Source organism: Zootermopsis nevadensis, unplaced genomic scaffold, assembly GCF_977971745.1.
Source record: "Zootermopsis nevadensis isolate Lab colony 2312 unplaced genomic scaffold, Znev_1.0 Znev_ptg000068l, whole genome shotgun sequence".
Classification (NCBI taxonomy): domain Eukaryota; kingdom Metazoa; phylum Arthropoda; class Insecta; order Blattodea; family Termopsidae; genus Zootermopsis; species Zootermopsis nevadensis.
Window position 1 is genome coordinate 3,448,395 of NW_028259199.1, and position 12,276 is coordinate 3,460,670.

Here is a 12,276-nt window from a genome sequence, read left to right on the forward strand (position 1 = left end):
CCCTGCAAAACATTCACTAGTCCACATGCAGTACGGAGAAGTCGGAGAAGTTGCCGCTCAATTAGACTCGTGATACAGGAGAAAGGTGAATGCTACTATGATATGAGAAAACTGCGTAACGCAGGGCTACATAATTTTTACTTTTTAATAAGTAATATTAGGGTAATAAAATCAAGAAGCTTATGTGGGAAAGATAAGAATATGTTTTAAATTGTGGTTGGAAAGTCTGAAGGTAACAGACAACTCGGAAGATCTAGGCATAGATGAGACAAAGATTTATATTAAAATGGGTATTACGAAAATAGATAAATTATTGAGGACTGGATTCATCTGCCTCTGTTTCAAGTTGGTTAGTTGGTATATTTGACCTCTGCCTACCAGCGCATATAAAGCGGATATTTGAAACCTAATCGTCTCATTCAGTATTCTTAAAATTACAATGCAATTTTGGGCAAATAAAGTATAAATACATAACGGAAATGCGATATTATAATTATGGAAGCCTTATCTGTAAATGTACAGGAGCCAACATTTTTATGAATAAACCTGTACTATGTAAGAATTGAGGTTTTCACAGCGGTGAGTATAAAGATTTCCGCCTCCGTCATCACGGCGATGAATAATATAAAGGGTTTACACAAAAGAATGGTGCGGTTTCAAACTTCAATAACTCGGCTTAAAATAGACATAGCGCCGCCATCTTAGTCTCGTTTTAAAGAGGAAGGATGAACGTTTGTGCCAATACCGCTCCGACATTCGTGGCGGCCGGACGTCGCGAACTGCGAACGCGCAAATTGAACCCACAATTTTCGACTTTCCGGATTCGACACGTGTCCATAAACGGGATCATATCTCAGAGACTAATTATCCGATCCGAGTGAACCAAGTGTTGTTTTGAAGAGGAGTGTATATGTTACAACTCATCCGGGACTCCAAATGTGTATCTCAAAAACTGAAAAAGATACGAGGCTGTGAATTTGAAAAAAGTTTGAAAATTTCCCGATTTTCTTAAAATGTCGCGATATTTGAGGGCAAAGTACAACCAGAATTACAAAAATCGGGCACGAATGCGTAGAGCACAAAATTCCAAAGAGAATGACACGGAAAATGTCGGGCCCGGACCCATCGGACCCACTTGGGGCCCAAAATTGGACTTGTACCGGGGCCGACAACTACTTTAAAAAAACATTCTTAGACGACGACTTTGGCCATAAATTTGACATTTGCGACTGCCTGTGGTTCAAAAATGATTTGAAGCCTACCAATAGGAGTATCACTGGCGTACTGCGAGAAGAGTTCCCTACGGAGGACGTGAGTGGTTTCAAGCTGTGTAACAGTTGTAAGGCGCGGATTCCAGCGTTGAGTCGGAGTAACGGTTTAGTATATCCGCCGATCCCAGACCCACCTCTGCCCAAACTCGATCCCTTGACTGAGTGCTTGATTTCACCGCGACTCCCTTACATGCGATCAAGAATGTTGCGAATGGCAGCACAGCCTCCCGGGAGATCCTCCACGCCCTATGTCGACATTCTCATAGTCAATCTGAACGTGCAGAGTCTGGGGGACCTACAGACAGTCGAGTTAATACCGAAGGCGGACATTATCGTTCTCACTGAGACCCAGACTCTATCGACATGGCAGACTTCTCTCGCATTGTATCCAAATGTGAAAGAAACGAGGGGCGAGGTGGTGGCGTAGCAGTGTACATCTCCATAGTCAACTTAGAATGGTCGTGTATCCCAGTTGAAATCAAACTCTTGCCACATTTCGAGGCATATTGGAGAAATTGCCATAACAAAGATAACTGTACCCAATCATAAAATAATTTTGGCAAGCATCTATATACACCCTGGACTCTCTTATAATGACCGCTCGTACTGATGGGCGATTTCAACACTAGTGACGAAAATTTAGAACTCTTACGTGCGTACCTTCAGAAATTCTTTAAACTTGAACTAGTGAATGATTTGGACAAACCAACCACGCAAGGGAAAACTTGTATAGATTTGACATTTGCAAGAGGTATTCAAATAATTTCAAAGCCATATGTATCTTACTTCTCATACCACTACCCTGTAGTCAATAAATGTAATTTGCCAATGAATTAAACGATTCAAAACAAAAGTTTGTTTAATTTGAATATCTGATGTGTCCCATTGAAGATAACTCTGAAAATTAAGCTTAACTGTGATAAAATTATAGGGAATTTTTAAGCACTTTGCTACGTGTTTTAATTGCAAATTTGAACAAAAAAATAATAAAGCGTATCTTGTGTTTGAAACATTTTTTGTTAATGTCATTTAATTCGACATGAAAACTGCTTTATTCGCTCGGAATAAGAAGCGTTTCTGTAGCGTAGCTTGCCAAATAGCTCCTAAAATTATTTGTTTCCTGTGTCTTTTGTTTTAGTAAATTTGAAAAAGTGTCACAGTTACAACTTTGAGTAACAAGAAATGTCTTAGAATATTTCCAGGTCTGTGGCAACTACAAGAACCTGATGTCGGGTATTTAATTTCGTGTACGCAAAATTTCAGTGATAAAATCACGAGTACAATAAATTTTACGTAACTTTTAACATCATTTGGTTATTAATATTGTGGACGTTCCGGCATTTTCTTGGAGAGACTGAGGAAAACCACAAAAACCCAGTCAGGATACCTCGTCTCCGGGCCGATATTTAAATCCGAGATCACCAATGAACGAAGCAGGAGTGCTAACCACTTCGGGAAGCTAAGTTATGTAATCTCACGCCATCGAGAATAATTTCGCAACTTGAAAGACGTCTACATTTGTGTCATCATTAACAGATCATCTGAAACAAGAACGTGTCGGAATATTAGTTATCATATTGGTTGGATTCCTCCAAATTCCTAGCCAGTAAAGTCGACCTCTCGGGTCTGCTAGAAGTGGCTGTAGGTAGAACTTGAAACTCCCACTTCATAAAGAGCGGAATTATTTTTCATTTTCATGGTCACCGCAGTTTCTAAATTTTCGACGATCTATAAGATACGTAATTAGCTCGACTGTCTGAAAAATAATGTTTATTAAGAATCCACCACATGTTTCGACCTTACCTGGTCATCTTCAGGCGGTTCTCTTTAAATGTCACAGTCCATCGCATTGTAAAGTCAACAACAGAATACATGTTTATAAATTAGCAGTCTCATCTATCAGTTTCGAAAGCTTCTTGAAGAGATCCACCTGAAATTGTCAATGAATTGATGTATTCAACTTGGTGTTCTGAGGAAAAACACGAAAATCGCTGTCAGTAATGACGAGTTTCGAAAGCAAGACCTGCGGAACAAATGTTTCGAGACTCCTCTGTTTGTACCGTGGGGAAAAAACTACGCACATATTCTCTGTTTCTAGGTCGCAAAGCTCTGGGGTACGAATAGTCAAACTCTGGTAGTTGATGCAGTCAAATTCCCACTGGGAGAAACGAATCTCTATAATTGAAAATGTGTTTCGCTTATGAACGGAGTTTAAACGTAAACCGGCGCTTTAAACACAATTTGCTTTTAATATCGTAATGTACGAACGCCTCTGCGTCGTATGTAGTATATCTCAAGTGTCATACCATTTCTATCATCTCAGTTAACACAATTAGTAGAGAAAATGTCTACGGGTGGACGATCGGGTGTCGATTTACGGCAGACAAGAAACTTCTCTGTCCACAACTCGTCTTCGTGTAGTAAGGAAGAGTTCATAACATGAGGCACATTAGAGACTGACACGCGTTTGTAGAACACGTCGCGAGGAGGAGTGTTCTGGGGCCAGTAGATACAGTCTCTGTCCACAGGAAGTGAATCAGTGAAGTTGTGGTGAAGGAGCCCAATATGTACGAAGCGCCACGTTTCGCGTACAAACATATTTCGGTAGAGAACAGAGGGTTTCAAATTTTATCGTAATTTTACATACGTCACTGTTCTTCGTGTCAATTTGTTCCTACACAGACATATTCTTGAATCAGATTATATCAGTTTATTCCAGTGTCGTTAACTCATCTGCGAGGTTTAAAAATACCAAGTCCTCTCATATTTCTGTAAGATGGGGTAGGTTTGATCCCAGGTAGACGCAGGGACCTTCCGCTAGGCCAGGGTGTTGCGTCTGAGTCAGGCTCTGAGCGCACGGATAAAGCGGCCGGGGAGCGAGGCTAACCACTTACCTCCGTTTAGTGTCGAGGTTAAGTCATAGTGCTATTATGGCAAAGTGATTTATCACAGGAATAAGTTTCACTTTGTCTGAAAGTCGAAATTCGTTAAGTGAATGTATGAAAGGTAAAGTTTTAATGCCAGCTGCTTGCTTGGCAACATCGATCGTCAGTGCGCAGGTCCACAGGGCCACTGAATCCAGAGTCGATCGCGTCAGTAGTGGGAGAACGCCTGACGAGCGAGCCTCTTGGTTCCACGTGCGAGATCCGCACTTCACTTGTTCGTGTCTTGGGAGAGACCGGCAGAGTGTGTTGTCGTATGCGGCTAGCAGTGTTTTGTTCAATGTGGCGTCTGTGAATAGGCGTTGCATTATTAGTGCTAATGTGACTTTTTAATTGAGTGATTAGAAGTTAACCCGCACGCAAATTGCCTCAGTATTTCTCAACAATGTGCAGTGCAGAGCGGGATTAACTTCAGTAGCCGCCGAGATTTATGGTGAGTGAATTGATCAACAGTAATTCTTTCTCATTCTTGTTCAACCAGTCGTATTTCAGGCTTGTGAACCTTTAATTCCGGATGCTTGAAGCTTATATGTCGTCCACGCCCTTTCTGAAGTATAAAATTCCCATGAATACTTGAATTCCGTTCCTTCTTCAGTCAGATTTCGACTTGTCGTTGTTTGTAACCTTCTAATGGCATTGTTGTTCCTTTTTAAGTGAATAATTATAACTGAGCAAATGTTTATAGCGTACATCGGCGTTAGTAGGTTACTGATTGTAGTCTTCATGAATGCGTTAAGTTTCTTAATGTTTTAAAGTGAAGAAGAAACATCTGTTGTGGGATGTTTGGCAGTAGAGAAATGCACCACGTCAGGAGCACAAAGGGAATGGATTCTGCATAAATGCTGGAGATGAAATGTGAAGTGTGAAATTAGCCCGAAATATAAAAGTATTAATATGACGTTATCAAAGAAGACAATTATTAACAAATAAATTCTAATCGGCATGGGCCAATTTGACGTAACTAATAACTTCACTGGAAACCACGACTGCAACTTGTTCTAAAAATTGGTTATCACGATTTCAGTTAAGCGGGGGGGAGGGGGGGAAGTGATTCCACTTTAACCACCGAGAGGGACCCGCTGCTCCCGACCGAGCTTTGCTGTTCTTTACTCATAAATCCGTACATGAAACTACATCTGGTCCCCAGAATTGACCATTGTCCATGAAATCTGTCTTCTTGGTCACGTGATGCGTCTCTTTGCAGATTTAGCTTGGGGCAGTTGAACTTCCTTCTTGAACCCCTGAAAGGCGAACCGCACCCAACGGGCCCATTTAGCAGAGTGTCCGAAGCCAGTGACACCCGTAACCAGGAAATAAACCCACTTCAATCCTTCAAATGTAACTGAAAAATTCTTATTGACCGAGAAATTACTTCGCGTTGTGGTTGATGCTATAGCACGGGAATCAAAGTTGTGCGCCACAATCTTTAACCTTTAGCGTGCTACGTACGATATATATCGTTTAGGAACACGCGCCCCACTTGCTAAGAATTGGACACTATCAGTGGACTGAAATCTCTGCAAAAGTTACTTGATGTTCTCTCAATTGCAGTGTGGTTTAAAGGTGGAACTTTTCTCTGTTTCCATGGTAACGTAATGGCAATACTGTCCGGGGATGTTTCTTTCGCTGTCTTGAGACTAGCTTTTGTGTGACGAGGAACTTCGTGATTTATCAGAGGCTTTCAGCCCGCGTCGTACGTTCAGGACGTGGCAGTGTTGCTAGGAACGAGGGCCCGCGGAGTGCGTGGAGCATCGGATGAAGGAGCTTCGAATTCCCGGATCCACCACAGAGAAGGACGGAGGAAAACCTCGAGATTAATATTGGTGAAGCAGGAGGTGGACGGATATGCATTGGCGGCATCTGGTATCAGCGGACGGGCTCTGCTACTGCAGCGAGTTATATCGTGAATAGCATGGAAGGCCTTACGGCTGATCATTATACAACCAGGGGACAATGTCCTATTATTATTTAGTGTTCTGTGTGACGACAGGTCCATATGAACAGGATCCTTCCATCCTTTTCTCGGACTGGGACCTGTTCATATACGTTCTTGGCAGATGATCCAGAAGTGGTTTGCCATTGCCCTCTTCTGTGTGTGAATGGAGTAATTGTTGGGATGCCACGGAGGAAAACTCCGTGTTGCCTAGACCACGGCCTTGCCCAACACAAGTTATAAATTCGGGCACCGCCGGGAATCGAACCCGAGACCACAGGATTACAAGGCCAGCGTTCTAACCGCTAGACCACCTCATCTTATTATTATTTAGTGTTGTGTCTGACGACAGGTCCATATGAACAGGATCCTTCCATCCTTTTCTCGGACTGGGACCTGTTCATATACGTTCTTGGCAGATGATCCAGAAGTGGTTTGCCATTGCCTTCTTCTGTGTGTGAATGGAGTAATTGTTTGGATGCCACGGAGGAAAACTCCGTGTTGCCTAGACCACGGCCTTGCCCAACACAAGTTATAAATTCGGGAACCGCCGGGAATCGAACCCGAGACCCCAGGATTACAAGGCCAGCGTTCTAACCGCTAGACCACCGTGGCACGCAAGTTGTTTATGGAGAAATTAAGAAAAAATGCAGTCGAAAGCAAACGAGGAATTGATGCAGTCAGGGCCCATAAAGATAAATAGAGCAATATTTCAGGGCGACTGTCTGTCGCTTAATTCATGAATTAATGTGGTCCAAATGTGAATGCCGATTTCGTGGGACCGGAAGGAACACGAGCCATTTGCTCGTCATGGATGATCTGAAGCTGCGAGGGAAAAGTTTGGGAGGAATTAAGAAATGAAATTAGAATTGCAAAACCATTTAGCGATGATATAAATGTGCCAAAATTTCTGTAAGAATTGGTGCAGTGTACAGAAAACAGGACACAGGAAGGTCCTCGGAGTCTCCTTCCTCCTCCGTAGGTACTTTATTTCTCCGATCCTCTGTTCTAATTGTTCTGGGGTATTTAAACACAATTCCTACCAGTAAGCAGCATTTCACTACAAACAATGATCGATTGCCAGAGATTACTTACGACTTCTACTGTTAAATTGTTAAAGCGATCTTACGTAAGTGCTGTATTTAACGTTAACAACGCTTCATGTCCAGTTCGTAGTTATGAAGTTTCAACTTATTTTTCAAAATGTCTTCCATCATAAATCGTTTCTCCCCCTTCGCTTTAGGGCTATACAGAAAATCGTGAGTAAAGTTTTGTGTGGGGGGGCTTTACGAAAATAGGACCTCTAAATTCTGTGCATTAGTATGCAAGAAGTATCAAGAATGATGCGGGAGAATGAGTTGGAAGAAGGTGACTAGGAAGACAATAGGAGAACAGAAAGATTGTATTTGTACGAGGCGCGTCCCAAAAGTAAGTTTCCCACTCGTCCCACAGCTAGCAAACCTTATATTGCGCGAAGCGACTGTGCGTACGTGATAGAGCAATGACGTAGCATGGCGCATGCACTAACGGTACTTCCCGCGTTCTCACAGTAGCATCGTTGCAGCTGTTGAAGATGGAGGTTCTTATTCCAGCTCCCGCCGACTGTGAAGTGCGGCCAGTGATAACGCTAGGCCGCACACGGCTCGACGGACAGCAAGTCTCCTGCAGAAGTTCAGCTGGGAGGTGTTTAATCATTCACCCTACAGCCCGGACCTCGCTCCCAGTGATTTCCATCTTTTCCTACACCTCAAGAAATTCCTGTCCGGTCAGCGTCAGCGTTTTGAGAATGACAGAGAGGAGAGGCGGAGATGGTTGTCACACAGTGGTTCCAATCCCAGGCGGCAGACTTTTACGACACAGGTATTCAAAAGTTGGTCCCACGGTATGACAAATGTCTCAATTCCGGTGGCGAATATGTTGAAAAATAGCTGGACACTTGCTGTATCTGTTGCAATAAATATTTCCATGAAATTGTGTTTTGTTTCTGTAAACGGCCCCAGGGAAACTTACTTTGAGGACGCGCCTCGTACATTCTGTTCGGTCTGTTTGAAGTTAACGCAGAAAGATTTTCATGACATCGTAAAACCTGTTAAATATATAAAAAGTAAATTGCTCTTAGTTAGTAATAAAAATGTCTGTGTTGGGGGATTTCAGTATCTTGGCGAGCACGTTTAATGAAGTCTGAATAGCCTGTTTCCTAAGATACGAGTAATTACATTTTATAATTACTGATTTCAATCTTTATAGCCTTGCCATTGCTACTGAAGCAGTGTGACAAATATAGGCATCATAACTTCATGAAGTGGTTTTCCTGTGAACAGCTTCAAGAAAATCAGGAGCCTGAAGTACGCTTGAAATATTGAAACATGTATCAGAGTTTGAGGACGACACGGAAACCGCCCGTCTTTAACGTAGGACGTTTGAAATTTAAATTGTAACTTTGTGCTCGGCGGCTTACATTTAATGGGAGTGTAAACATTTAGGTCGAATCCTTTGGTCCTTAAAGCCCTTGAAGGCGGCGAAGTGCATTGTTTCTGGCCCTGCGTTTGTATTGACAGTGAACGTGAGTTACTTACTGAAAGCCGAGCTTCAACTGGCTCCAGATGTAGCTGCTAATTTCCTGTTTGGACAAAGAAGACAGTAGCGAGACACCACATCGAAACGCGGAAACATTTAATGGTTATGCTGAATCCCACAGTTGACACAAAAGCCTTCTCACACAGCAGCCCGCTATTCTGCTGTCTAATGGTTTAACTTCCCTAATTTAATATAAGGGTCTCGAAGTGACGATTCTTTGCCTCTAAACATGCCTCACGTAGTGAGAATATATTTCTATGGGAAAATACGAAATTTCGTGTTTGATATTTGCTTGAAGTTGTTCGAAAGGGAGCGAATTCTGCATTACACTTATTTTTTCAGCGTGTCCATACTCACGTTAAGTTCTGGGTCGAAGAGTCTTTTGAATTTGGATTTCTGAAACCACCTAGAATATCGTAATCTCACTTGGCAATCTGGAGGCAAAATCCTGTGTATGTAACTGTGGTTCTGTAAGGTTGGCCCTTAAGAAAACTGTACCAATGTGAGTTGTGCGTTCTGCAGACCTGATCCCGTAGAACGTAATTTTGTTATATCGTCCCTGTACACGGCAATTTTCTCCACGAAGAACACCGTACAAATACGTCGTACATCAAACATTTCTGTTCAAGACCTCTCTTCATTTTTGAACACAACATTTGAGAGAAATGCGAACTGCGTCTATACGAATTTCAGGAACGACTAAGCTAACCTAAATAAGAGTGAGATTGACGGGACACGTAGCACGCGTAAGAGACGTGAGTTATGCATGCAGAAACCGTTGAGGAAATCCGGTCATAGTTAGGAGGATAATGTTGAATGCATCTTAAAGGAATGTGATACGAGGGTGTGCAATATGTTTATATGACACGGGATAAGGACTGCTGTTGAGCAAGGCAATGAACCTGGTCCCATAAACTGCAAGGAAGTATTTGGAGAGCCGTGAGAATATCAATTTTTCAAGATGTGCTCCGTTCCATTCAGTTAGGCATGTCTGGAACTCGGGGGGGAAGGAGACATTTCCTTTGAAGTAATCCTGTTTTACGTCAGACAATCTAATTTTCAGATGATAAAAGGACGTGGTCCGGCTTATATCAGACTTCATTTGTTACACCTGTTAACCAAGTTCTTGGTTGTTTCAGCCTCAAGCAGGAGATTACTTAAAATAAATTTCATTCGTTTTGATAAGTTTTCGTTTCCAGCACGAGATCAAAATAAACATAAGTGTAGAGAGATGGAAAAAATCTGGAGTAATAAGTTTTCCTCGAAGAAGTTGAAGTGACAAGCGTGTGGTGTTCCCGAGGGCACTGAACTGGCCTGAGCGTGGACAATCAATAGACATTTGCCACGTCCCTCTGGGTCAGACACCGTACTACGGTAGTTCCATCTTGTATCTGTCATTTCCTATGTTTATTTTATTTACTTTTATTCTGGCCAGAGGTCAAATTGGCGCCAATCATTTCAGAAGTTCTACCCCAGTAACCACTAGCATAGAGCAGTTTGAAATCAATAACCCGGGAGTGCTCTGCTCTTCATGAATTCTTCTTGCAAGTGTTTCGTCCCTAAGGTACAGATGCTTCTTTGTTTCTGAGTGAACTCATTTAATTGTAATTAACTAACTAATCACATTTGCAGAATCTTTCTTGTGATACTACAATCAATTGCATATAATAATGAAGTTTATCGCCTTCATTGCCGTTCTCGTAAGACCCCAACACTAGCTGAGGTCGACTATGAAACTGGTACACAGGCTCTGAGTACAGAACAGTGGAATCAGTTGCAAGATTTGTCGATTGGCGTATTCTGTACCTACTACAGAAATACAATCCGTTATCTGAGAATTTCGCGGCTTAATAAGATAAAGAGATGAAATTGCGTGCTTACAGAACGTGTTACATCTGCTATTCGAAGCACATTAATGCAATTCGGAGATCATGAAGGGGGACGTTTCAGTTGAGAGACCGTGACCTAGATTGGAGGGAATAGGCGAAAATGTTGAAATGGATCCTGGAGAAATGTCGTACGATGGTGAGGAGCGGATTCACGTTTAATGATAGGCTTTTACCAACAAGATTGTGGCTTTCGTTGCATAAAAGTGGGGGTCCCATTTATCAAGGAAGTTTGAAGCACGGAGGCTATTCAACTCAACGTAAATCAGATGCTTCTGGGTTAATTCCGACTTTCACTGACACTCGTCCACTTTCGTTCTTATGCTTGGTTGACGAAATTTCATCTTGTGTTTCTTTCGGATTTGTGGTTTGCAGTTAACTTCTCGGTTGCGGTGTCGTGCGTGGCTGCAGCTCTTCCTGGGGGTCACGAGAACGTGACAGCGTGGCAGCTCCCTTTATTACCGGCCGGTCTGATTAGGTGCAGGGAATTTCGCGCTGGCAAGGCGAGGGAGCAAGGTCTCGAGATTAATGGGAACTCCGGGGTGGGGGTGAGGATGAGATTATATGCGTGCCCTGCTCGTCGTTCTGGACATCTCAGTTACCTCTGCCTTCCTTGCTGAAGCCCCACCCCTTCGTCTGAATGTTTGCTCAGGCGCGGAGAAGTAATCAGGTTACCAGTGCCTATCGTTGTTTGCTTTTCTAAACGGCTTATAACAGCGAACACAACGCGGAAAACCAGACAGAATTAGTTGTGATGGCTAAGCAAAGAACTGTGGTGATATCTGTTCTTATCCTCTTCGTAATTTCAATATTTTCGCGGTAACCACGGTCGATTCTTCATCGTCTTAAGCGACGTGAAGCATTTCATTCACGACATGAAGTGTTACTTACCCATTTAGCCGAGAGTCACGACCGAATGGTTAATACTTCCGCTGTGAGCTGCACTAACTGAGGATTTACGTACTTCGCCCCCGGGGAAATGACCTCCGGTACCCATTGTGCAGGAGGCTTAGAGGTCCCTACAGCCAGTCTGGACGCAGAGGCTAGAAGAAAAATCCTCTGTCCCGTCGGGGATCGAACCGCGGTCGGCCAGTCCGTAGCTGGTCACTATACTGACTGAGGTGCCCGACGACGACGACTATTCAGGCCTACGTGTAAATGGGAAGATAATATTAAAATGGGGTGAGGGATGTATCTTGGTTTAATGTAGGGAACGGCGCCAGATTCATGTCGACACTGTAATGAACTTTCTGTTCCATGAGAGGCTGAGGAGGATTTCTTCGCTAGCTGGGCGACTGTCGGTTTCTCTTCACGAAGATCTTTGCTCCATGTATTTAGTTTAATTAGGCAGTCACTTGCTTGTTTAAACATTTGCTGTCTACTCTCGTTTATGACGAATCTTCGTTCTTTTGCGTTCGTGCTCTTAACTCAAACTCCTGATTCCAGAAGTTCTCTTATCGTTTGCATCAGGACGGAAGCCTTTCCATAAATGTTCGCGGTTCATTAAACTTCAGGATCACCGCAGATGTTCAATGCTGAATCAAGATTTTTCATCTCTCCGGCGTAGTGGAAGTTCGGACTGATTAGTACTGGAAAGGGACTCTGTGTCCTCCTCAGGCACGTTCTGCCGTTCTGTCGCTGGTCCGGAATTTCAGATTTCGTACGCG

The 12,276-nt window shown here is 43.0% G+C and overlaps 1 protein-coding gene across 2 annotated transcripts in view; it reads left to right on the plus strand.

The window, feature by feature from the left end:
- The first annotated feature begins 4,340 nt into the window (after positions 1-4,340).
- Positions 4,341-12,276, plus strand: part of LOC147871077 (kelch-like protein 10) — a 96,716-nt gene continuing 88,780 nt past the window's right edge. For both annotated transcript variants that reach the window (XM_087341301.1, XM_087341304.1), the window contains exon 1: positions 4,341-4,646. The gene's annotated coding sequence lies outside the window, so the exon portion shown is untranslated. The remainder of the gene's footprint in view (positions 4,647-12,276) is intronic.